We start from the raw sequence: 24,132 nt of genomic DNA on the forward strand, positions 1-24,132 counted from the left end.
ATTCTTCTTTCCCAAGGGAGATGCCTCCAGGAAGAAAAGACCCATCAGACCACAAGCTCATTATGAGGTAGGGACAAAATCAGAAAGTAGTTGACAGCAACAAAGTATAGGAATGGTATCTTGAACAGATTCTTGGTAGAGAAATTTAGGCTTCCCGGAGGGAAGGGAAAATACACACTTATAGGAACAGTGAGAAACAGAAAAAGAAAATGGTAATTCATCTACCAGTTTACCAAAACCAGTACAAAGTGCTAACATAATTTTCTGAGAAATTTGGGAAAGCGATCTATTTTTTCTAGGTCTAAATGGCTGGCTTATCGTCCAGGAACCTACTTTCATCACTGCTTCTCAACCAGTCTGGATACTGGGGGCAGCTTTCCAAATCAGATCACAAGATAAACATTTGCATGAGATGAAAACCAGCATGCTTCTCTGTGAAGCTAAAACTAGTTTCATAGCTGAGCTTCAGTTTCTCCTTTGGAGGTGGTCACTGATCACCATCTACATCAACTGGAACTTTTCTGGAAACTACACACCACAAAAATTCTTACAAAAACCTACCCAAGATGCAATCGTTATGACATAAAGGCAGCCAACACTCAACTAGAAGCTTTCAATAATTCCAAATAGAAGGAACAATCCAGGTCCTGCCTTGAATTGTCAACTTTATTTTAGTGTTTAAAAACCTATACTGGTGAACAATTTCAAATCTACCTTTATAGGTTTCAAAAATTTTGGAGTGTGTGATAATTTAAAATATGCCCACAACTTCTTAAATATTCCTCTCTTTGAGAGGTAGACCTTATTGCCATTCCTCTTGAGTGTGGCCTGGACTCAATGACTCACTTCTAACAAATAATATAAGGCATACGTAAGTGGATGTGTTATTTTCAAAGGTAGGTCTTAAAGACCTTGTGTTTCCACCTTGCTCTGTGTCTTAGATCACTTATGCAAGGGGGAATCCAGTTGCCATGTTGTGAAGACACTCAATGCAGCCCTACATGAAGACTCACATGGCACAAGAAATGAGTTTTCTGTCCAACAGACAGAGAACTAAGGCCTCCTGCCAATAGCCATGGGAATGTGCTATCCTGGAAGGAGATACCCCAACCCCAGCCAGTCCTTCAGAAACTATAGTCCAACCAATATCTTACTGAATCCTCTTGAAAGGCTTTGAGCTAGAATGACCCAGGCAAGCTACTCTCAAATTTTTGACCCTCAGAAATTATGTGGAGAAACAATTGTATTAACAACAACTAACAATTAATAATAAAATAATTGTTACTTTAAGATGCTAAGTTTTGGGGTAGTTTATTACCATGCAGTAGATAACTAACACAGAGGGCAATATATACAATCAGCAGTGTCTGTCCCTTTGTTTCTTGAGGCCTAAGTGACAGATCCCCAGTGTTATTAGACCCCGTGTTTTGGTGTCTGGATTTAGAAACTTGTGTTTTTTCTACCTTCTGTTCTCATATTTTCCAGAAGTGCCTATATTTAACCCTCTTCAATAGCCACTTTGAATGTGCCACTTTTTCCCCACTAGATCCTCATCAGAACATTGGCCACGTAAAGTCTGCAAGAGCTCCAGCAAGCAGTGGTAGTATTGTCTGTGTTATTGGTACCCCTAGTGCAGCTATGCCTGCTAGGTCTGATGGTGCTATTCAGGGCTGCCAGCACTGGCTTGTTTCAAAGCAAAGCCATGTCCCAGGGTCTGAGGCCTTCACTTGTATTACAAGTTCTTTATCCTTGACACTGATAGATATGTAGCATGTGACCTTCTCCATGTCACCCCTTGATTTTGATACAGCTTCCCTCACCGTGGGACTGGAAATAAGTCATTAGGGACTGGCTGGAGAAGAGCAGAGGGATGGACATTTAGAATAACCCTGAAGCACATTTGTTTTCTCAGGAGGCTTGCTGGGATCTCATGTTGGCAGTCCCCAGTAGTGCCTCACTGCACCAGGGGTGCTTATAAATTCCTGAATCCTGGTGTGAACAAAGTTTGGGTCCATCTGGACCTTTGCTACAGAAATCTAGAAATTGAGGTGGAAGATTTAACTTGAGTATACAACAGGATCTGTGAGTCATTATTCCTGTAAAGATTTTTAATTAAAAAAAATTTTAATTCCAAACATTTATTTTAATACTTTTTAATTTATTTTTGAAAGAGAGAGGGAGAAAATGAGTGGGAGAGGGGCAGAGAGAGAGCAGAGAGAGGGATACAGAGAATCTGACGCAGGCTTTGCGCTGTTAGCCCAATGTGGGGCTCGAACCTGCAAACTGTGTGAGAGCGTGACCTGAGCCAAAATCAGATGCTCGACTGACTGAGCCACCCGGGCACCCCTCCTGTAAAGATTTTAATAGAAACTCAGAGAGTAAAATACAAGGAATCAAATGTCAGACTAGGTCCCCAAACAGGATGTAAATATAAGACATGGTATCAAGAAATGGCAATCAGTGCTAGGGTCCAAAACCCCACCAGGAAGTCATGCAGCCCATGAGCTGCTGAGTGTGCCCCCTTCCTAAGGTTGGAGCTATGTCTGTCCCCCTGACTTTCTTTCCAACTGCAATAGTTTCTTTCTTCCAGAATATTCCACATCTTGAAGTAAGTGGAGAACCTGCTCTATGTTTGGAAATGCTTGCACAAATGTCTCAATTCTAGCAAGCCTTCATTTTTTAGATGCCATGAGGATGATAAAAATAAAGTTCTAGAAACAGATGAACTTGTTTGTGGAGACAGTCCTGAAGAGGGGATGTGTTTTAGATAATGTTTCACAGGGCTTTTCAAGGAGCTCGGGAGCTTGTCAGCCTTTGTTTTTCTTGGTTTCATTTGTGAAAAATGAGGGTGCTCTTTAAATCTCCTAACACTGTCAGAAACACTAAATCCAAAGGATATAGCTGCATTCTTTGCTTTACTGCAAGGCAGAGAGGTTTTTGTGTCTTAAGCTCATAGCTGCTTCTTTGTTAAACTGGCAAAATGTCTGAAATGAGGAGCAAGGGACATGATTCTTTGAACTTCGGTAGCTGTGGCTTCAGTCACAACTTGTATTTCCTGGTTTTAATTAAAAATGGAAAATTTTAGTTTGAATATACCAAACACATTCTTAGAATCGATTGTGCTGAGAAAAGTCAATGAGCATGTTCTGAGTGCCAGGCCCAGTGGGAATTTCTCTGTCACATCTGACCTTTCTGAAGTTTTCCCCCTGTGGACTATCTGCTCCTGCAGGCCTGAGTTCTGTAGCCTGGAGTCTTTCTTTTTTAGGGAATGTGGGCTGTCTTGCTGAGCATCCTTCATTGTGTTCACTGAATCTCACCCACCTTGAATGTCAGTTGCCTTCTGGCTCTGTGGGAGGCTGGGCTGCTGGCTGTATTGTGTATCTCTTCTTTACCATTCACAGGCCACCCACCCCACACACACCTGTGCTTTTAACCCTTCAGACCCCGATGACCCACAGGGACACACCTCTCACCTGGCCTGGGAACACCCACTCCAAGTCTAGGGGACAACCCCCAGAGGTCCCCTAGGTCACTCAGAGCGGAGCTCTAACCTAGCCATCAAATTGGTTGCATCAGGTGAATCTGGGGACTGGAGGGTCTCACCTACTACCTCCATTCCAGCCCTCAACCACTTGCTCAATGGAAACCACTCCCCCCCAGCCACATCTGCCTTCCTCTTATCTCGTGTAAACCTGAAGGATCTCAGTCATTTCCGGACTAGTCTTTGGCATGGCACCCACCATGGAAGATTTGCAACCATCCATGAAAGATTGGCAACTGCCCTGTTGCCAGCTCAGACCACACAGACACCCTGAGGTTTGGATCCAACCACCATCCCTGGACTCCAATGGGCTTAGGGACTCGAGCTATACCACAGAATCCAGAACTTGGCTTCTTAGAGGCTTCCTGGAGGAATCAGGTAACTTATAAGACCCAGAGCAGGGTGGGAGGTCAGGTAACTCTCCATGGAACAGAAGTTGACCAGTGAGACAAAAGAGGTAGAGAGGATCCACACCATAAATCCCTCTCCCTTCCTGTCCTCAAAGGCCATTGTGAGGCCAAACGGTTCTACCTATTCAGACCAGTAGTTTCTATTTGTGAGTCAGCCACCAGACATTCCTGATCCGCTCTGCAATGCATTACCTGACTTCCACCTTTCTCCTTCTCTGTCTTCATTTTCTCTGTCTCTTGCTGCCTTGGGATCGCACCTCCTGAAAAGCCTGGTTTATAAGCTTAGCCTAGGTGTCTGAGCAAACCGAGTCCAAGGTGAAGACATTGGTGTTCTTTCATTAAACCAAATAAATCCCAATAACATAGGGTCCTAATCAAGAAAACTGGGAAGTGTCCAGTCTTCTCCTTTTTCTGCTTTTCATGCCCATCAACCACTAAACAACCTTTTGTCCTAATTCTGAAACATCTTGGAAGTCTCTTGTCTCTTTCATTATCATGTTCTTCCTTAGATCAGCTCCTTGCTGTTATTAACTTTGTCACTCACCTGACCCTCTTGTTATTTAAAAAAAAAAATTGTGTTTATTGTATTTGTTTTACAAAGTTTTTAATTTTAATTCCAGTATAGTTAACATATGGGGTTATATTAATTTCAGGTATACAATATAGTGATTCAACAGTTCTATACAATACTCAGTTGTCATCATGATAAGTGTACTCTTTAATCCTTGTTACCTATTTCACCCCCACCCCCACCTTCCCTCTGATAAGCATCAGCTTGTTTTCTATAGTTAAGAGTTTATTTCTTGGTTTCTTTCTCTTTTTTTCCTTTGCTTATTTGTTTGTTTCTTAAATTCTACATCTGAGTGAAATCATATGGTATTTGTCTTTCTCTGACTAACTTTGCTTAGTATTATACTCTCTAGCTCCATCCATGTCTTTGCAAATGGCAAGATTTTATTCTTTTCTTACAGATGAGTAATATTCCATTGTGTATATACACCACATCTTCTTAATCCATTCATCTGTTGATGATCACTTGCACTGCTTCCATACCTTGGTTATTATAAATAATACTGCTATAAACAAAGGGTATAAGTATCCCTTTGAATTTGTTTTTGTATTTTTTGGCAAATACACAGTAGTTAAATTACTGGACTGTGGGGTAGTTTTAATTTTAATTTTTTGAGGCACTTTCATGCTTTTTTTCCACAGTAGCTGCATCGGTTTGCATTCCCACCAACAGTGCATGATACTTGTTCTTTCTTGTGTTTTTGATTTTAGCCATTCTGACAGGTGTGAGGTGATATCACACTGCAGTTTTAATTTGCATTTCCTTAATGATCAATGATGTTGAGCATCTTCTCATGTATCTTTTGGCCATTTGTATATCTTCTTTGGAGAAATCAGACCCTCTTATTGGTCTGGCTGCTCTATCATTGCAGCCTCCAGATCATCCTCACACACATTCCCAAGATGGGTCTTGAAAAATTCAAACCCAACCATCTTCTTTCCTGCTTTCAGCCTTCCATTGGCTCCATCATTGTCCTTGAGGATAGAATTCATATTTTTTAGGATGAAAGTCTTTAAGAACCATCCACTTCAGCCCTAACTTCTGACAACTACATCCAACCCCACATCTTTCATACTCCAGCAGCAGGAAGTGCCTACAATTCCCATAGCACACCATGCTCTTTTATGTTTAGTATTGCAAGTTGGGTTCTCAAGAGCAGACGCTGAGATGGAAATTGGGGTGAAAGATACATATCAGGCATAAGACTGCCAGATAAAATATATGGTGCCCCATTAAATTGAGTTTCTAATAAAAAGAGAATAATTATTTTAGTATAGGTATGTCCTATACAATATTTGGTATGTGCTTATATACAAAAATTCAATTGTTTATCTGAAATCCAAATTTAACTGGACACTCTGTATTTTTATTTGCCAACCTGGCAACCCTAAGTAGGGATCAACACCTGTGAAGGGAAGAAGGAGGAAGCAGGATTGGGTAGATGAAGAACTTGAATGGAATGTAGGACTGGCAAAGCTACGACCAGCGTCACAGGGAGCTGAGGAGCCACTGTTACCTGTCACAATATCCAGAATTAGAACAAAACAGTCAGGCCTTTATACCTCTGTCTCACACACTCATGGGTGCAAAGCCCCCAGGAGTGGCCTGGCATTGGCAGAATGGCTCTCTGCCCCTGAGGCAGACCATGAAAGAGCAGACAGCTGTAGGCCACCTTATGACCACACTTCCTTGTGGGCTTTCAGGTCTTTCCCTGAAGGGAGATTGAGTGGTACATCTTTGCCTTTACCATACTTAGTCTTTGTTTTTTTGTTTTTGTGTTTTTGTTTTTGTTTTTGTTTTTGTTTTGCTTGAACATCTTCCCTGCTTTCCCATCTGGTCTATTCAGTCATTTAAAACACAGAGGTCACTTGTTTGACTCCATCTGCACCTTACATATAATGAATCACTCCGTTTTCTCTGTTACCTTTGGATATGGTTCCCCTATTTCTCTTAGTTGTCACTGTCTTCCCATTCTGTCTTCCCTGTCAGATGGCTAAGCTTTTGCATAGATTCTACTTTATTAAGTGTCTTTATTAAGAAACTATTTATTGAAGGGAATCATGAGGCAGGTAGTACCTCAGGCATTGAGATACTACTGTGAGCAAAAGCAGCTCATTTCAGTTCACACTGATCTCATAATCCAAGGGGGGAATGCCCTCAATTTAATTAATAAGCATCTATATTAAGTATTAGGATGTGTGTCTTAGCTTGAGTTGCCCCAGAATCAGACTCTGAGGTAAGGGCTTGGATGCAATAAATGTATTTGGAAGATGATCTCTGGACACTTTGATAAGTGAACAAGGGAGTGAGATAGGAAAGGGAAGGTGGCCAGCACAGGGAAGTGGAGGAAGTGCCATAACTGGCTTAGATGGTGTTGCCTTTCACTCTTCAGTGAGGGAGAACTGGACGTTGCAAGAAGGACCCACTATACATACACTTGGTATTTTGCTGTTTCAGTGATGACAAACTAGGCTTTTCTGTGAGGACAATCCCTTAAGGGGTACAAATAACAAAGACTTGTTTCTCACTTACGTTGTGTGTCCAGTGTGAGGTGGGGTTTTCTGCTCATTGTAGTCACTGAAGGACTTAGGATGACCCAGTTTTCATCTCCTGGGGTGGCAGAGGCTGCATCCCCACAGGTGCTTCCATATCATAGGAGCAGGGAAAGGGGCTCAGTGAATCACACAGCAGACCTTAAGGCTACAGACCAGAAGTGATATGTCATGTTCTGCTCACACTACACTGACCAAAGCAAGTCATTTGGCTTTGTCAAATGCCAAAGAGGTCACTCAAATTCTACCCTAAGATATGCCCCGAAGAAAATAAAGAATATTTGTAATGAGCTCCCATAACTATTAAAATCTATTCTCTGACCACTAAATATTTGGTCCTCATTCTTTCCTGCATTTTTCCCCCAACAGAGACTAGAAATTCCATGAATATGGCAGTGACAATAGAGAACTGGGAACCCCAGAGGGGATTGGTGGCCTGAGGGTCACCCATTTGCTCCCTTGACTAGTTTTGACCTTGATGGGATGCAAGGGAATGAGCTGGACTCTCAAGTACCTTCTGCAGCCAGTGGAGGAACCAGAGCCTGCAGCTACTATAGTTCATTCACTCATGATAAAGACTTCAGTAGAGGTTTTAGTCTCCAGACAATTCTCTAGAAAAGAATAGAAATGGCATTCCTATTCTCAATTTGAAAAATTCTGCAGAAAAATTTTCTGAGTCTTTAATTCACAAAAATAAATTATCCCCCAAACCTGGCTCAGTCCTGAGTGCGGAAACAGACAGGAAGCAAGCCCTGGAAGAGAGAGAAATCCCAGCCACCTATAAACCTCAGGAGTAACCTTAGATGACTGAGCCCAGGCACTGGCTGTGAAATAAGCTCCAGCAGAGGTGGCTGGCTGTGCCTGTATCCATCCTCCCTCCACCTCTCCACTCCTGTCTCAGGATGGACAGAAGTGACCATGCCAGGGATTGAGAGCTCTGCCTGTTCCCCACATGGCTAAGGGGAGCTGGGCTCACTGATTCCACATTAGTCTCCATCCACCGTAGGTGAAAAGCTCTGATGACTCTCATATTGTTTTCCACCTTTCTCAACTAAACTTTCTGCTGAAGGAGACAACAACCTTGCTTTTCCAAAGACCTCAGAGTGGAATATTTTTTGGGTTATGTGTCATTGTTGCTGATGTAACCAGATTCATGATTTGGATAGACCCTGGTGCTTGCCTTTTGTGACTAGGTTATGATACATAGCAGAAAAACAAAGATTCCTTTAATTTTCTCAAATTCCAGGAATGTGGAAACAATCACCACTATGGGCAATCAGGGAAACCAGAACCCACTAGTCTTGGTGTGGCTGGAACACTTCTTCCAGAGGATGCACAGGAAATTTGCATTTTCCAGGTTCCATTTCATCTGCTTATTTAAGCACTTGACAAAATGAGCCTGAAATGTTAGCAAAATTCAAACCCAGTTGAAGAATGAGAGTGGTTTCTCATAAAGCAGTGACTTGTTCTGGCTCCTTGTTTTGGCGGAGAATGAGAAGGGCACTTCAGCCAGATTTTCCTTTAGCAGTTCATAAAAACTTGGCCATGTGTAATAATGGTTGGCATTCCCATAGCACGTTTGAGTTTTCAAAGTGCTCATACATTTATTGTTTCAACTGTGGTTCCTAACAATTGGTTGCAAATGAGGAAATTCAAGGTTAGCCAGAGCCAGTGACTTTCCTCAGGTCACAGAGCTAGTGTCAGACTGCTGTCTGGGATCCAGAGGTGGCTGTGTCCTCCTGGTGTTCTTTCCTCTCATGGCAGAACATTGAACAGAGACCCATGATAGTCCAAAGATGGGAAGAGTTGACCAACTGTAAGGAGAGGTGGTGACCACCCTATGCAGGATGAGTTCAAAGGGAACCTCAAACAATTTCTGCAACTAACAGCCACCTTCAAATGGTACATATAAAAAAACAGAAAAGCAAAAAAGGTAAAAATAAAAAAAACACACCAAAAAAAACCCAATAGACAGACGGGGCTAAGCATGAGACCGGGGGATGCTGCCAAAAATTCAGCTATACCACATAGTTATGGTATAAGGATTAAATGAGATGATGTTATACAAAACCTCCATAAATACTGTTTTTTTCCACATGCCTCTTGGGATCAAAAGTCGGTGATGAACACCACGCAACCATTAGAACTATTGACTCCATTCATAGTACAGAGTTTGGCCTTAGCTACTCCACTTAAATTCCTACCAATGACTTTCATATGCCTTTCTGGTCTTTCAGCTCTGCAGCAAACTTCTGTTTCCAGAATGAGATCCCTGATGGCTTTCTTTCTTGGACAGCCCTTTTCTCATGACCCAGAGTCTTGTCCCTGATACTTTTTCATGGAAACAGGATTCCCAGAAGGAAAGACCTGGATGGAAGAAAAGCAAGAGAGAGTGTCAAGTTCTCACCCTTTGTGCCTGTCCATACTTCCTATCCCTGCCCAATCAAGGTGTCTTTTCCCATCTGGGAAGCCCTGATTGGGGAGACAGAGAGAAAAGGCCCCTCAGATCACAACTGCCCCATGATTTAAATTGGCTGTGCTGAGCTCCCAGGCAAGCTGAGGGAGAGGCCCATGCAGGCCAGAGCCAGTGGCAAGGGCTGCTGTGACAGTCAACTGCCAAAGTCAGCTTGACCTCCTTGACTCACAAGGAAGGAACCCAAGAAAGGGAATTGGTGTTCAGAAACCTTCTAGAAGGCCAGGGTCACATTTTCTATGGCTAGTCACCCTGAATGTGGATGTGCTCATGAGTAGAGAGCATCTATTTGGGGTAGACACACTCAATGCCTGCCTTCAGGATCTCAGCATCTTCTAAGAAAATGTAGTTTCAGCCTTAGGTGCAGTGTCTTTGAAACAAACTGGGATGTCAGACCCCTTCCCTCCAAGTCCTCTTCACCAGGTCTGTGCTGGGATCTTGGTTTCTCTCACCTTTCCACATGTGTTGCCAAAGATGCTGCTTCTTACCTAGTCAGGAAAGAAGGAAGAAGATGGAGGGCTCAGCTGGTTTCAGCTTGTGGTCACAGGTTTAAAATTATTTCCCTAGGGCCATGTTGCCTAAAAGAAACATAACACAGACACATATATAATTTTAATTTTTCTGATGCCACATTAAAAAAATGAAATAATTTCAATAGATTGTATTTAACCTGCTATATCAAAAATATTGTCGTTTCAGTGTTTAATCAGTATAAAACAGTCATTAATAAGATACTTTATGTTCTTTTTTTAATACAAAGTCTTCAAAACCTGGTGTGTATTGCACAGCACATATCGATTTGGAGCAGCCACATTTCAAGTGCACAGTAGCCACATGTGGCTTGTGGCTCTCAACAGGACAGCACTGTCTTAGACTACTGTTTTCTTCCACAGGTGGTCATTGATTCCTTTTAATAATCCTGAATTAACTTATGTTCATAGAAGATTTACCATTTCTCAAAGAGTCTTCAACCCATTTGATTGCATTTGAGTCACTATTATTCATTTATTTGAGAGAGAGGAAGAGAGAGAGAGAGCAAGCTCACAAGTGGGGGATGGGGCAGAGGGAGAAAGATAATCTCAAGCAGGCTCTACACAGACCCTGATGTGGGACTTGATCCCACAACCTGAGCCAAAATCAAGAGTCAGACCCTCAACCAACTGAGTCACCCAGGTGTCCCATGAGCCACTATTGGCAGCAGAAACTGAAGCAGAAAAATGTGTCATCTGGGCAACTGGTAGCAGAGTTAGGCCACCCAATTTCTGGTTTGGTGGACATCCTGCCCTGAGTTCACCTGGAATGGGGAAGGAGAGGTAAAAAGTCAAGGTGGCTAGGAGGCTGTAAGAGATAGGTCAGACCTGTCTGTGAACATACTAAAACCCACTGATTACACATGGCTAGTGGGTGAATTGTATGGTAGGGGAATTGTATCTCCATAAAACTGTTGAGAGAGAGAGAGAGGGAGGGAGGGAAAGCCAACTGAGTGGACTTTTTCCTTTTCAGGAGCCCAAGTGTGAGGGAGGAGGGGGTCTGCTGATGACACCATTGTCCTTCACTGTAAATCTTTGTATTGTCAAATTACGTTAGCCAAGGGAAATGAACATTTTCTATAGGCAAAGTGAGGTGCCCCCAAGATTCTGAAATAAATCATCCCCAGAATTTGCATTATAAATGATAAAATCAGCAACTGAAAGGTAAATACACCATATACATATATATATATATATATATATGAATAGGTAAATATATATGAAAGGTAAATACACCATATACATACATATATATATATATACACACGTATATATATACACACACGTATATATATATATATATATACGTGTGTGTATATATATACGTGTGTATATATATATATATATATGTATGTATATGGCGTATTTACCTTTCAGTAAATGTGTATACCTTTCAGCATACATGTGTATATATATATACACATCTTAAAGGTACAGAGGACCCCCACTTGTGCAGAAGGCTGGCCTGGCTGGGGAAGGCTGTGCCAACCAGAAACACCTGGGAAGGTCTGCCTTGCTCACTGCTGTTTCCTGGGTGTGTGGCCCAGGCCTGGGAACTATCTGGCCCCCTCAGAGAGTATCTGTTGAGTGAATACTAAGAGCAGAGGGTGCCAAGAACAAGGATTTGCCCCTCTGGGACTGGGAGCAGGAATGTCTCCAAGTTGGGTCTGTTTTCATCTTACTTTAGCCTGATGTCAACAAACATCAGTGCCCAGGGGCCTCTGGTAATTCATGGGTCTTCCCTGCCCTTATTAAAGGGAGAGAATGGACAGATGACATACTGTCCTATGCTTTGAAGTATTGCACTTCCTCCCTGGGTTAGGGATTCATTGGCATACAGATTAGTACTTTTGTCTATTTGTGTCTGTCTGTCTGATTTTTGTTGTGGTGATCACTTTTAGTTGAGCTGGCATCCCTGAGCATGAATGTCATGGAACCCTGAAAAAGTGACATCTAGCCTGGCCAGATAAGCCACCTCCCCTAGGAGACCACTGGGGTCTACTTGACTCTCTGGGAAGCTCCTGGAGTTATTTCCATGCCTTCATTCCAGTGCCCAGTGACTTTACTGGAAAAGCACAACTTCGAAAGAATTTCTGAATCATATCCCACAAGTAAGAAAGTGCAATGCAAGGATAAAAATCCACAGATGGAGAGACTGCTGTTGAACACATGACCTCAGATACTGAGATGCAGATGGCTGTGCCTAAGCCTGGCCCTGTGCCTGTGCACCCCCAGCCTGCCTGTGAAAGGCCCCCAGCAACCCACTGTGTATCACCTTGTGTGTCACCCTGGGGGTCAGGGAAGGGAGTGGTGCTTACTCTCCTGGAAACACTCAGCACCAAACCTTCCATTCAATGCAAAGGGTGGGGGCAAGCGAGAAGCAGGAAGTGCCACAGGCCAGCAGCACCTAGATACATAGCCGGGGAGTCCCTGGTGCTGAATGCCCTACACCAGGCGGTTCCAGGAAATTCCAAGCCAGCCAATCTAACTGGCTTTTCAAAGCAGCTAAGCTGCTATTTTAAGGGCTGTGTTGAGGGGAAATAGCTCAACAAAAGCAAAACAATGGTATCAGAGAAGGAAGGTCAGAGTGGGCTCAACAACCCCCTTTCCACTTTCTGGGATGCAGCCAGAGGCCCTGGGCTGGGCTGTCACTCTGACACCCTCCTGACAACTGTCCAAAAGTTTGAGGTACCTCAGAGTGCCTTAGACAAACCTTGGGCTCCCTGGACCAACAACACAACAGAGCAGACTCTCTGTGCTCCTTTGGGTCATCTGAAGTCTCTCCTCCCACCTTGAGCTGGTAGGTCTGCCCCTTTGCCGGCACCACCTCTATACCTAGGTCTATGGAGCACACATTCCGGACCCCATGGGGACTCACTTCCCTGCCACGTCTAGGAGGATGGCTCTGATCTCAGGGTCATGGTTACCCTGTCCTATTGGCAGGCCTGCCAGTGTGAGGTCTGGTCCTCTGCTGGAGTCACTCTGTGTCACTCATCCTTCCTACTGGCTCTTTCCTCAATTGTAAAATGAGTTCAGGGGTGAATAATACTCCATCACCTTCCAGTGCTCCCATACCATTCCTGGGATCCAGGGTGTCACTCCCAGCTCCCACTTGTAGTGTCACCTGGGTGCCAGTGACAGGCTGCAGGCATGGAGCAGGAAGCTGCAGGGGTATACATCCAGGGCTTATTTCCCATCTGATTCCGTGGGTACCCATGCTTCTTCAAGACATTCAAGCCCCAAGTGTCTATTAGTGGCTCAAGGGAGCTCCTGAAGGCTTTGCTTATGAATGGGTTGGGCAACTTATGGAAATGAGACCAAGATGAACACTGGGCACGGATTCTAGAAAAGCACAGCCTGACCCTACCATGGGGGATGGTTAGGAAGAGATGCTTAGAAAATCTTGTGGGAGTTCTGGGGATTCCCTGAGCTGGGGCTGGTGCCACATGGTCTCTTCAAGGATACCTTTGCATCAGAAAAGTGATACTGTGGCCACTTACAGTCATGTGTCCTTGGAGAAGCCACTTAGTTTCCCTAAGCTATGATGTCCTCATTTGTCTATCCCTCTGAGGTTGCCATAAGCAGGGTCATGGGTGGGCCTCCTTTCTTTTTGATGGGTGTTCTGTTCATACTGAGCAGAGAGACTGATGGGGTTGTCTCCCTGAATTCTATTGCACTGGCTTGGCACTGGCTCCAGAGGAGAAGCAAGGGGGCTCTCCTGTTCAAGGCAGACTCCTGGTCCCAGTCTCCCACCACGTGGATGGAGGCGGGAATGTGCCAGCAAAGTGTTACTGATTGTCCGAGTTTGTGAAAAGAATATTAAGAAAAGCTAAGTTCCATGAAGAAGATAGTGATAAATTAAAAAAAAAAAAAACTTAAGGGCACATGGGTGGCTCAAACAGTTATGTGTCCAACTCTTGATTTCAGCTCAGGGCAATGATCTCATGGTTTGTGAGTTTGAGTCCTGCATCAGGCTCTGCGCTGATGGCACAGTGCCTGCTTGAGATTCTCTTCCTCTCTCTGCCCCTCTCCTGCTCATGAACTCTCGCTCTCTCTCTCTCTCTCACCCTGAGTCGGGCTCTGCACTGACAGCACCTACTTGGGATTCTCTTCTCTCTCCCTCTGTTCCTGCCCTTCCCTTGCTCATTCTCTCTCTCTCTCTCTCACAAAATAAATAAACTTTAAAAAATTAAAAAAGAAAAGAGAAGAAAAGAAAAAGGAAAGAAAAGAGAAGGAAAGAAAAGCCAGGCTCATATCCTGGGAGGATTTGACATTTTAAAGGAAAGGATTTGCGCCCTAGGAAAGTGGCTCACAGATGTTCTGCCCTCAGGACTACATGAGGAAGAAAAAACATGCAAAACAAAGGAACTGATTGCCTCAGTAATGTTGAAAATTGCAGATCATTTTCAAAGAGGCAAATGGATCTTTCGGGTGGCTGGGTGACAATACAAATACAAGTAGTTATTGTGTTCTGGAAAAGCTAACATCAGGGTCTCATCGTTTTCCTCTGACTTTCTTGGTGCCCTGGCTCTCCTGTGCCTCCAGTGCTCACAGAGAGCTTGCTTAATGATGTCCCGAACAGGAGGCGTGACCCAGGCTGCCTAAACACAAGGTGTTTGTTTTGGTCAGAGATAACTCACACTGTGCTCTGACTTAGAATGAACCCTTCAGAGGGATGTGAATACATCATGGTGTGTGGGAACAGAGCTGATTGGAAATTTGAGAGCAAGCTTCTTTCTGAAAGTCTGGTGAACTGGCCTGAACAGAACCTTGTATCTTCAACCAGGAAAGCAAACTGGGATAAGAAAAAGTTTACTTCAACTGGGAACACCTGTGTTGGTTGATTCAGCAATATACCCAGCTAATCTGGGAACCCAGATTCTTAACACGATGATATAGTGTTCAAAAGAAGCAAGAAGGGGCACGTGAGCAGCTCAGTCGATTAAATGTCCAACTCTTGTTTTTGGGTCAGGTCATGATCTCACAGTTTGTGAGTTTGAGCCCTGCATCAGGCTCCATGCTGATGGCACAGGGCCTGCTGGAGATTCTCTCTCTCTCTCTGCCCCTCCCCTTCTCATTCTCTTTCTCTCTCTCAAAATAAATAAATAAAACTTAAAAAAAAAAGAAACAGGAACAGCTGTTGGCCCAATGGACAAATAGATACTAGTGTTGGTGAGGTGGCCTGCTGTCAGGCAGCAGCTGAGAAAATCCGCCTTGGCTACCAATGGTGGGAGACTGACCTCTTCTACAACCAAGGGAGCAGAGCCCACCTCAAACTCCATGAAGACAGAACACCCTTGGCAAGGAGTGCTCTCTTGGGACCAGCCCAAGTGGGGAGCTGCTTTGGAAGCCACAAAACTGAAGGAGGGGTGATCTGAAACATCCCAAGGGAAGCAGGTGGAATTTGAAGCTAGACAACTTGAAGTTGGAGGAGGGGTGCATTCAAAAGAATGAAAGAATATGAGAGAGAGAGAGAGCAGAGTGCAAAAGAGTGCATAGAGACACTGTCCTCCTAATGCCCAAGTCATGATGCCCTCTGTTCCAGGGTCATATAAAGGAACAGTAGAGTAGATAAGGCAAGACTGTGGCCTTCCCCCATCATTCTGCTCACTGACAGCTCCCTGATTTGTCTGAATGACATTTATTTATTTTTTATTTTTCTAAAGTTTAATTATTATTTTGAGATTAAGATAGAGAGACAGAACGAGGGAGCAGGGGAGGGGCAGAGAGAGAGGGAGAGAGAATCCCAGGCAGGTTCCATGCTGTCAGTGCAGAGACTGATGTGGGGTTCAATCCCACCAACTGTGAGATCATAACCTGAGCCAAAAGCAAGAGGTCTATGCTTAACTGACTGAGCCACCCAGGTGCCCCGTATGACATTTAAAAATTTAGCATTATGTGCTGGGATCTGGCATACAGGAAGCTTCATTCCATATATCTTCTCATTTAATCCCGTTTCACCCTCACAAAGGACTGCAAGACCAGCACTATTTCCATAAGATCAGAGAAGTTAAATAATTTATTCTAGGTCACACAGCCTGTGAGTGGAAGAACTAAGTCTTAATCTTCCTTCTTGGTGATCCAAACCTCCCCCTTCCACCAGGCCAAGCACTTCTTACCTGAGGATAGGGACCCTCCCCCAACCCTCTCAGAGGTACCTCCCTCGGTACTTGCACCATCAACTCAGACTGGTTTCTGTGGTCCACGCAGGTCAGAGGAAGGCCTCAGGCCTTTGTGGAGGATTAAAGATGGCACAAATTCTTAGACATTCCGTGTCTCTCCCCTTGAGTCTGAGAGGTGGAGAGGTGGAGTCCGTGTCCTCTCCCCTTGAGTCTGGTGGACCTTATGGAATCACTGTGGAAAAAGTGAGGCTGTAGACCTCAAGGCCAAGTAAAAGGAATCTTTGCTCTTTGCCCTTGGTCTCTTGGAGCACTCAGTTTCTGGACATTGCTCTGGTAACATCCCATGTAGACCCAGTCCCTATGCTGTGACGTGGAGAAGTGCACATCAGTACTTGGGTTTATAACTGCAGCTGAGCTCCCATCCAACAGCCAGCATCACCTGCTAGACAATGAGTCAACCTGAATGTCCTGTCCTGGTAGCAATGGAAGCCCCAGCAGATGTCTTATAATAACCATTTGAGAGATTCTAGGTGAGGACATCCCAATTGAGCTCATCCTGAATCTCTGACACTCAAACTGAGCAAAATAAAATGGCTGTTTTAAGTGACCTGTATTTGAGGGTAGGTAATTCATTTTATAGCAGTAGATAACCACAAGGGTGCCTCTATGAACACCTGGGTCCAGATGAGCTGCACGTAGGGCATGTGGGTGTCACGTGATGAAGAAGCATCAGAAGTGGCCAGCCTTGCCTGCTCCACTCAGATAGTCTAAGGGATTCCTCTGGACAATGCTACCCAGCATATGCTTTCAAACTTATAACTAGTGAATTTCAAAAAAAAAAAAAAGAGTTTTGGAGCAAACTTTTAATTGGCAAGTGGTAAACTTATCTCTGAGAGAACAAAGAAGGGCAGCAGGATCCGGGAACAGAGATGAGCTCAGAAGCCATCCAGATGGATTTCTGAGACATACAGAAAACCAGGGATGGCAGGAGGAGAAAATAGAGGTCAGAAAAGCAATACTGTTCGTGTCGATGTGAATGGCAGGATGACATTTCGCTGTTATTGTTAACTGCATTTCTCATTTCCCCAGCCAGCTTGTTTCAGGATTTGAGCTCTCCTGGGACAGGGTTCCCATGAGTCATTGTCCCCAAGGTGAAGAAATGGGTCTCTCTCTTCTGAAAATCATCTCGCCATTTAGTGAGCTGCCTGAAAGTTGGAGTTTCTGCCCCAGCCCCTATAAGTATCCATAGATTGGGGTGTGCACTTCAATATGTCAAGTCTTGTCTCCAAACATGGTTTAGCATAAATCTGATCTAAAACAGCAGAACAATGTTTTGAAAATTGCTCATGTGAATTCCCCAAACCTCCAGATTACTCAAACTTCATCTTAGTGTCTTGAAATGCAACTTGCTGGTCCCTCCAGCTGCTGAATACAGTTGGATTTTGTGCTTTGGCTCCGAATTGGGAAGAATCACATCTTTAAGACCAAAGTCAAGCCCCAGGACCTTGTCTAGAGGAAAGTGAAAACCAAGGCTTGTACAAGCCTTTTTCTGTGTGGGAACAACTCCTTTCCTATGTGGGCCGGGGCACCTCTTTTTGTCCTGCAAGAAGCATGGGGGAGGAACAAAATAATGGGTGAGAGAGGCTTTGCTTTTATTTCCTACATTCCAGCAGGCCAAATATCCAGCTTGGGACTGAGCTCAGTACTGCTGGGTAAACAGCCTGACTTAGTCTCTGCTTTTTAGCCAGTGGAAAAGAATAGTTTGGTATTTTGTTTGTACAGAGAAGAGAATGGCTTGACAAGATCAAAGATACTGAATTGTGACATTTGTAGATACACAACCAAATAAAGAAAAGGAGAGAAATTATTATGTATGTTGAGGGAAAGCCATAAATAGGTTATATTGGAAATAGTACTTGAAAATTGTAAAATCTGTCCATATGTAAAGAAGTACCAAAAAAAAAAAAGGAATAAGCATGAGTTTGAATTTGGCCACAATTTAGGCCATCTCAGGACGCTGATGGGATCAGGAGGGAGATTTCCATTCAGAATCTGAAGGTTAGGTGTTCAGATGCTGAAGATAGTTTCATTTAGGGAAAAACTGTGGTGGAAAGGTCCTCTGTTGGGGAGGGAAGCAGGAACAGACAAAATGTGGGGCTCATAATCTAGACCACAGTTGCCAATCTATGGACCACGTCAGGCTACACCCACTAGTCTCTACACTGTTGCTGCTTTCCTGCTACAAAGACAGCAGTGAGAGGTTACAGCAGAGTCCCTGTGACCCATGAAACCTCAAAATATTTATTATGTGGCACTTTAGAGGAAATGTTTGCAAGCCTTAGTGTAGAAAGTCACAAAGGCACTCACCTTGATATCACTTACCTTGCCGTTGTCCCCAAATTGTGTTAGGTTGGGTTCTTCATGATTGTTAGTATGATGAAAAATGTGAATACATACATGTATACAGACACATATAGACACACAGACACATACATACATATATATACACACATGCAAACATACTTGTATGCATGCATACACACATATGTAGATACAATAAAATAAAGAGACAGAAAGAAAAGGACAAGACTGCATCATGGGATTATGGAGAGCAGAGGTAGATCAAGGGTAGATCAAGGTAGATCAACATGACAGTTGTGGCATACTTTTCTGTTGGCTGTAAGATACTTTGCTCCCTGTTTCCCTTTACTTGATCCTGTATTTACAATTTTGTTTAAATGTTCTGTTTATTTTGAGAAAGAGAGCATGAGTGGAGAAGGGGCAGAGAGAAAGGAAGACACAGAATCCGAAGAGGATCCAGGCTCTGAACTGTCAGCACAGAGCCCAACGCAGGGCTTGAACCCACGAACCATGAGATTATGACCTGAGCCAAAGTTGGACGCTCAATCAATTGATCCACCTAGGCACACCTTGTATTTTTAAATATAAGGATAATAGCAAGGCTAATAAAGAGTTGATGATAGAACCTTCTTTGCCTATTCTCTAAAACCACGAAATACACACCAAAACAAACAGAGGATCAAGAATGAAGACAGAGGCTAACCTTCTCTGTTGCCCAGAAAGATTTTTAGTCAAGTTAAGTTCATTTGGGTACCAGACAGGCAAAGGAAGAAGAGCCATCCTGTGTTTGCATATTTTCAAATAGAAGTAATTGGCAAATGTTCTATAGCTAGATAGTTACTTATTCTACCAGTTGCAAAATTTACAGATATCTATACCAAACATCCCTTTTCTTTTCTCTTTTCTCTTCTCTCTTTTCCTTTCCTTTTTGTTCCTTTCCTTTCTTTTTTGTTCCTTTTCCTTTCCTTTTTGTTCCTTTCCTTATCTTTCTTCTTTCTTTCCTTCTTTCTCTTTCTTTCTTTCTTTCTTTCTTTCCTTCTTTCTTTCTCTCTCTTTCAGAGTAAGCACATATCTAGACGCAACATGGAAACACATTTGTCTAGTAGACTAGGAGGGAACACGAGAAGCTCTGAGGAAAGAGGAGAAGGTTCTTATAGACATCAATGAACAGTTTATTTCCCCACAGCCCTTGGGATACCAAGAAAAAAAATCATCCATGAAAAATAAGCTAAATGAATAAAAGTGAGAATAACCTTCGGAAGAGAAGGGGATTAGAGCACTTCATCTTGGGAAGTAGGTATTTTGAGTAGAGTATGACAGAAGAATTAAAGAATTGAGGACTCACCCCCATCCATGAGAAAAGAGGAGTGTTGATGTGTTTGGGAGAAAGGGATGGAAGTGTCTGGGAGAAAAGAAAGATGTCTTGAAGAGCTGACATAAAGTTTCTTCATTGAACATTTCATAATTCCTGTTTGGGGAGAGAATATTGGTTTGAATGGATGGGTTACTGGTTCAATGTGCCAGTTTGTGTATTTGCAATAAGATGCATTTTATAGAAAATTGAGTCTATCGTGAAAAGCTGGACATTCTTTCCTTGTTGTGGAGTTTTAGAACCACTAGTCACATTTCACTAACGAGTAGGGTGGAGTGTGGTGGGCATTCTTGATAATGGTGACTAGCATCCATGGGATGCGTACTGTGTGCCAGGACCCTTTGTATATTTTTTCAAATGTTTACCACAACCTTTCAGAGTAGTTTATTGTCCCAACTTTACTCCATTTAAGAAGCTATGCAATTTGCTTAAGATCAGCCACCAGAAATACCAATGCTGAATTTTGAACCCTGATCTATCCAGATCCTATGCCATGTTCTAGCCACCATACCAGTGGTCCCCCAATACCAGTCTGTGTACAATCCCATACCCTATGCCAGAGATTTTGATTCAGCAGGAGTTGTTTGGTTGGGCTCCCTCACAAAGAAAATCTTAGATGATAAGGATCTGAGTGCAAATGGTTTATTGGAAAATGATCCCAGGAATAGCACTAGGGGAGTGGGGAAAAGGGACACAAAAAGGAAAACAACAACAACAACAATAACAACAACAACAAAGGGAGCATTCGTGACTAGATTACTCTGGGCAACTGGAGTTCGATCCTGCTGAAGAATCTGGGAGATGGTAGAGAATATGACTGAGAATGGTCCCTTTCTGAGGAATAAGAGCACATGGACACTTCCATCAACTGTCATTGGCTGAATGACAAATCTGGGGCATCAGCTCCTAGGCACATTTGGATTCCTCTGAATGTGATCCAGGTGTGCTCCCCAAGTAGAGGAGGCCCCAAACAGAGGGATACAGGTGTTTGGTGTAAAAGAAACCATCTGTGACCCAGAGGTGAGTGGGCAAGATACCAAATATCAACTGCAGCATTAAGTGGGGCTGAATATTTTGTATTTTATTTTATTTTATTTTATATTTTATTTTATTTTATTTTATTTTGAGGGCAGGTAGGCAGAGAGAGAGTGAGAGAAAAAATCCCAAGCTGAGCATGTAGGCTGACACAGGGCTTGATCTCACCTGAGCTGAAATCAAGAGTTGGATGCTCAACCAACTGAGCCACCCAGGTGCCCCAAGAACCTGTAATTTTAAAAAGCTCTCTAGTTTTAAGCAAATAGTGTCAGGAAAATTGGATATCCACTTGCAAAAAGATGAAACAACATTTAGTCAATGTATTACTTCTTCCAAAATATATATTTAACATTTTTTGACTCCTTGTGTTTGGGACAATTTGGTTTCCCAGAATCAAGTAATTGTTTGAATTTTAAATTGTCCCCTCTTAAACTTTATTTCTACCACATTTTAGGCTCCCCGAAGAGTGTCTGCATCCCCTCTGTGCATGTGGGAAATGGTGCTTGGAATATGAGGGGTACACTGAAATCACAGGCCCAGGCGATGTTTCCAGTGCCCTTGGGTGGGGCACTAACTGGAAGCTGGCCAAGCAAAGCTTCAAAATAGATGAGTAAATCCCAGGAAAATGTCAAATGGAAAATTGTGTGATCTGGATAATCTTGTAGGAAACCTTTAGATGATAAAGATCTGAGTGCAAGTGGTTTATTGGGAGGTGATCCCAGGGAGCACCACTAGGGGAGTGCGGAAATGGGACAGGAAAGGAAAACAAAGTAAGATGTGGATGTCACACTTGATGTCAGACAATGCTATTTACTTTGCCTCCAAATAAAAGGAGGTGGCCCCTCCACCTGCACCATCACTCCAAAAGTGAAGTTGGATCTTTACCTTATACCACATACAAAGATTAACTCAAATGGATCAAAGACCTAAACATATGAGCTACAATTATAAAACTCTTAGAAGAAAACATAGGAGAAAAGCATCATGACATTGGATTTGGCAATGACTTTTCCACATAACAATAAAAGCATAGACAACAATAGAAAAAAATAGATGAATTGGACTACATCAAACTTAAAAGCTTCTGGGCATCAAAGGGCACAATTCAACAGAATGGAAGTCAAGCCACTGACTGGGAGAAAATACTTGCAAACTATGTATTCGTTTAAGGATTAACATCCAGAATATATAAAGAACTCCTTCAACTCAACAACAAAAAGGCAAACAACCTGATTAATTTGAGAAAAAGGCTTGAATGGACATTTCTCTAAAGAAGATATACCAGTGACCAATAAGCACATAAAAAGGTGTGCAGCATCACTACTCATTATGGAAATGTAAATCAAAACCATATTGAGATACCACCTCATGCCCATGAGGTTGGCTACCATCAAAAATAAAATAAAATAAAATAAAATAAAATAAAATAAAATAACAAAAAGTAACAAATGTTACATTTTCCTGATCAGAAAACTGAGGCTTAGAGGATATGTGTATTGTTAAATGATATACATTAAAACATTCAAGAATTTATTTGAGCATATATTGATTTGAGTTGGGCAGCACGAAGCCAAAGTAGGAGCACTCCACACGACAGGAGCTAAGGGAGAGGTTTTTATAGAGAGGAATTAAAAGCTAAGCAAGGAGATTATTTGATTGGCTATAACTTAAGTGGTTGCCTTTATTTGGGAAAGCCTAGTTGGCATTGTTCTTTGGTTTTCATTTTCTCACATTCAAGTGTATTTATTCTCACCTGAGTTTTGGTTAATTATGTAGGCTTAAGGCATTGGAGGTTTCTCAGTCTAAAGGTCTCCTTATTTTATTACTTTAACAGTATTATGCTTAAAGTGCCAAAACTACTAGGTCATAAAATCAGAGAAGTGTTACTTTTGTGATCCTCAAGCTCTTCCTTGGCCATGTCATACACCCTTCTGGAAACATGGGGAGCCATGTTCCATTGCAGATGAGAGGGAAAGCTGCAAGGTATTACTATAGCATTAGATTTTCTAGGATAAAATATTAAATTCTATTTTAATGATATTCAGCTTGTGATAAGACTACACAAATAGCATAAAGAAGGAAAAATTGTAATAATCCCACTTGAAACTAGAACCTTCTTCTAAGAAGAGAGATACAAACGTATGCTCCAAGAAAGATTGGGATCTCTTCCTCAAGAGGAGGCAAAGTCAGCATTTGATAAATATTTGCAGAATTCTTCCAACTTCAAAGCCTCCTTATGAGGATTGGAAAAAATCAAGGCAGTGCAGAAGAAATAGTTTGATCGAAGAATTAGCTTAACCACATTTCTCTGATGCTGGGAGCTGTCACACTCAAAGCAGGATTTTCTGGCAACTGTTCCAGTAATGTTTTACTGAAAAAGAATAAATCTGAAGTATAAGAGTAAAGAGGTGAAATGAGATAATACAGAATGCTTCACAAACACAGAAAAGGACTTGCTTGTAGAGGATAAGCAAACATGAGCCTTTTTGGGAGGGTGGGAACAATGTGTTTTTATGCTGTGGATGCCATCCTGGAAGATAGCTCATCCTGTAGATGGTAAGGGCCTAGTTTATTCTTTATTTGAAACGATAATTTTGGTTGCTGTATATAGAATGGTGAAGAGGAGAGGGAAGTAAGGAGGCCTACTAAAGAAGCAGCTTCAATAGCAAGATGTGACCTTGGGTTGCCCTAGGATGGAAGCAGCAGATGAAGAAAAGTGGTCAGGTGTGAGGTACGGGCCAAAGGTAAGATCACTGGGGCTTGCTGCTGGATTTAATATGGAGGCTGAGGGCGAAGGGAAACCTGCCAGTGTAGGTTTTGGCTCCAGCCGCTGGGTAAATTTGGGTGAATGGGAAAAAGGCACTGAGTCAGGGGCCAGTAAAGGCAAGATCAGCTTGGATATGTTGAATTTGAATTTGTCCAGAAGATAAGCACTTTGGCTACATTCTGATGCTTGACTTTGGTACCCTGAAATAGGTTTTCTTCACACACAAAAATGGAAGAATACAGGGCCGTTTTAGATTTGAGAAGCTAAGTTGCATCAACTCTTCAGAAGAGGTAGAGCAATATGAAAATGTAAGCTATCATATATATCAGAAAAGGAACATATTAGTTGTCAATTAGTAGGTAGAAATGCCGGTTCCCAAAGACAGTGACCTAAGCTGT

This window comes from Prionailurus viverrinus, chromosome A3 (genome assembly GCF_022837055.1).
Source record: "Prionailurus viverrinus isolate Anna chromosome A3, UM_Priviv_1.0, whole genome shotgun sequence".
Classification (NCBI taxonomy): domain Eukaryota; kingdom Metazoa; phylum Chordata; class Mammalia; order Carnivora; family Felidae; genus Prionailurus; species Prionailurus viverrinus.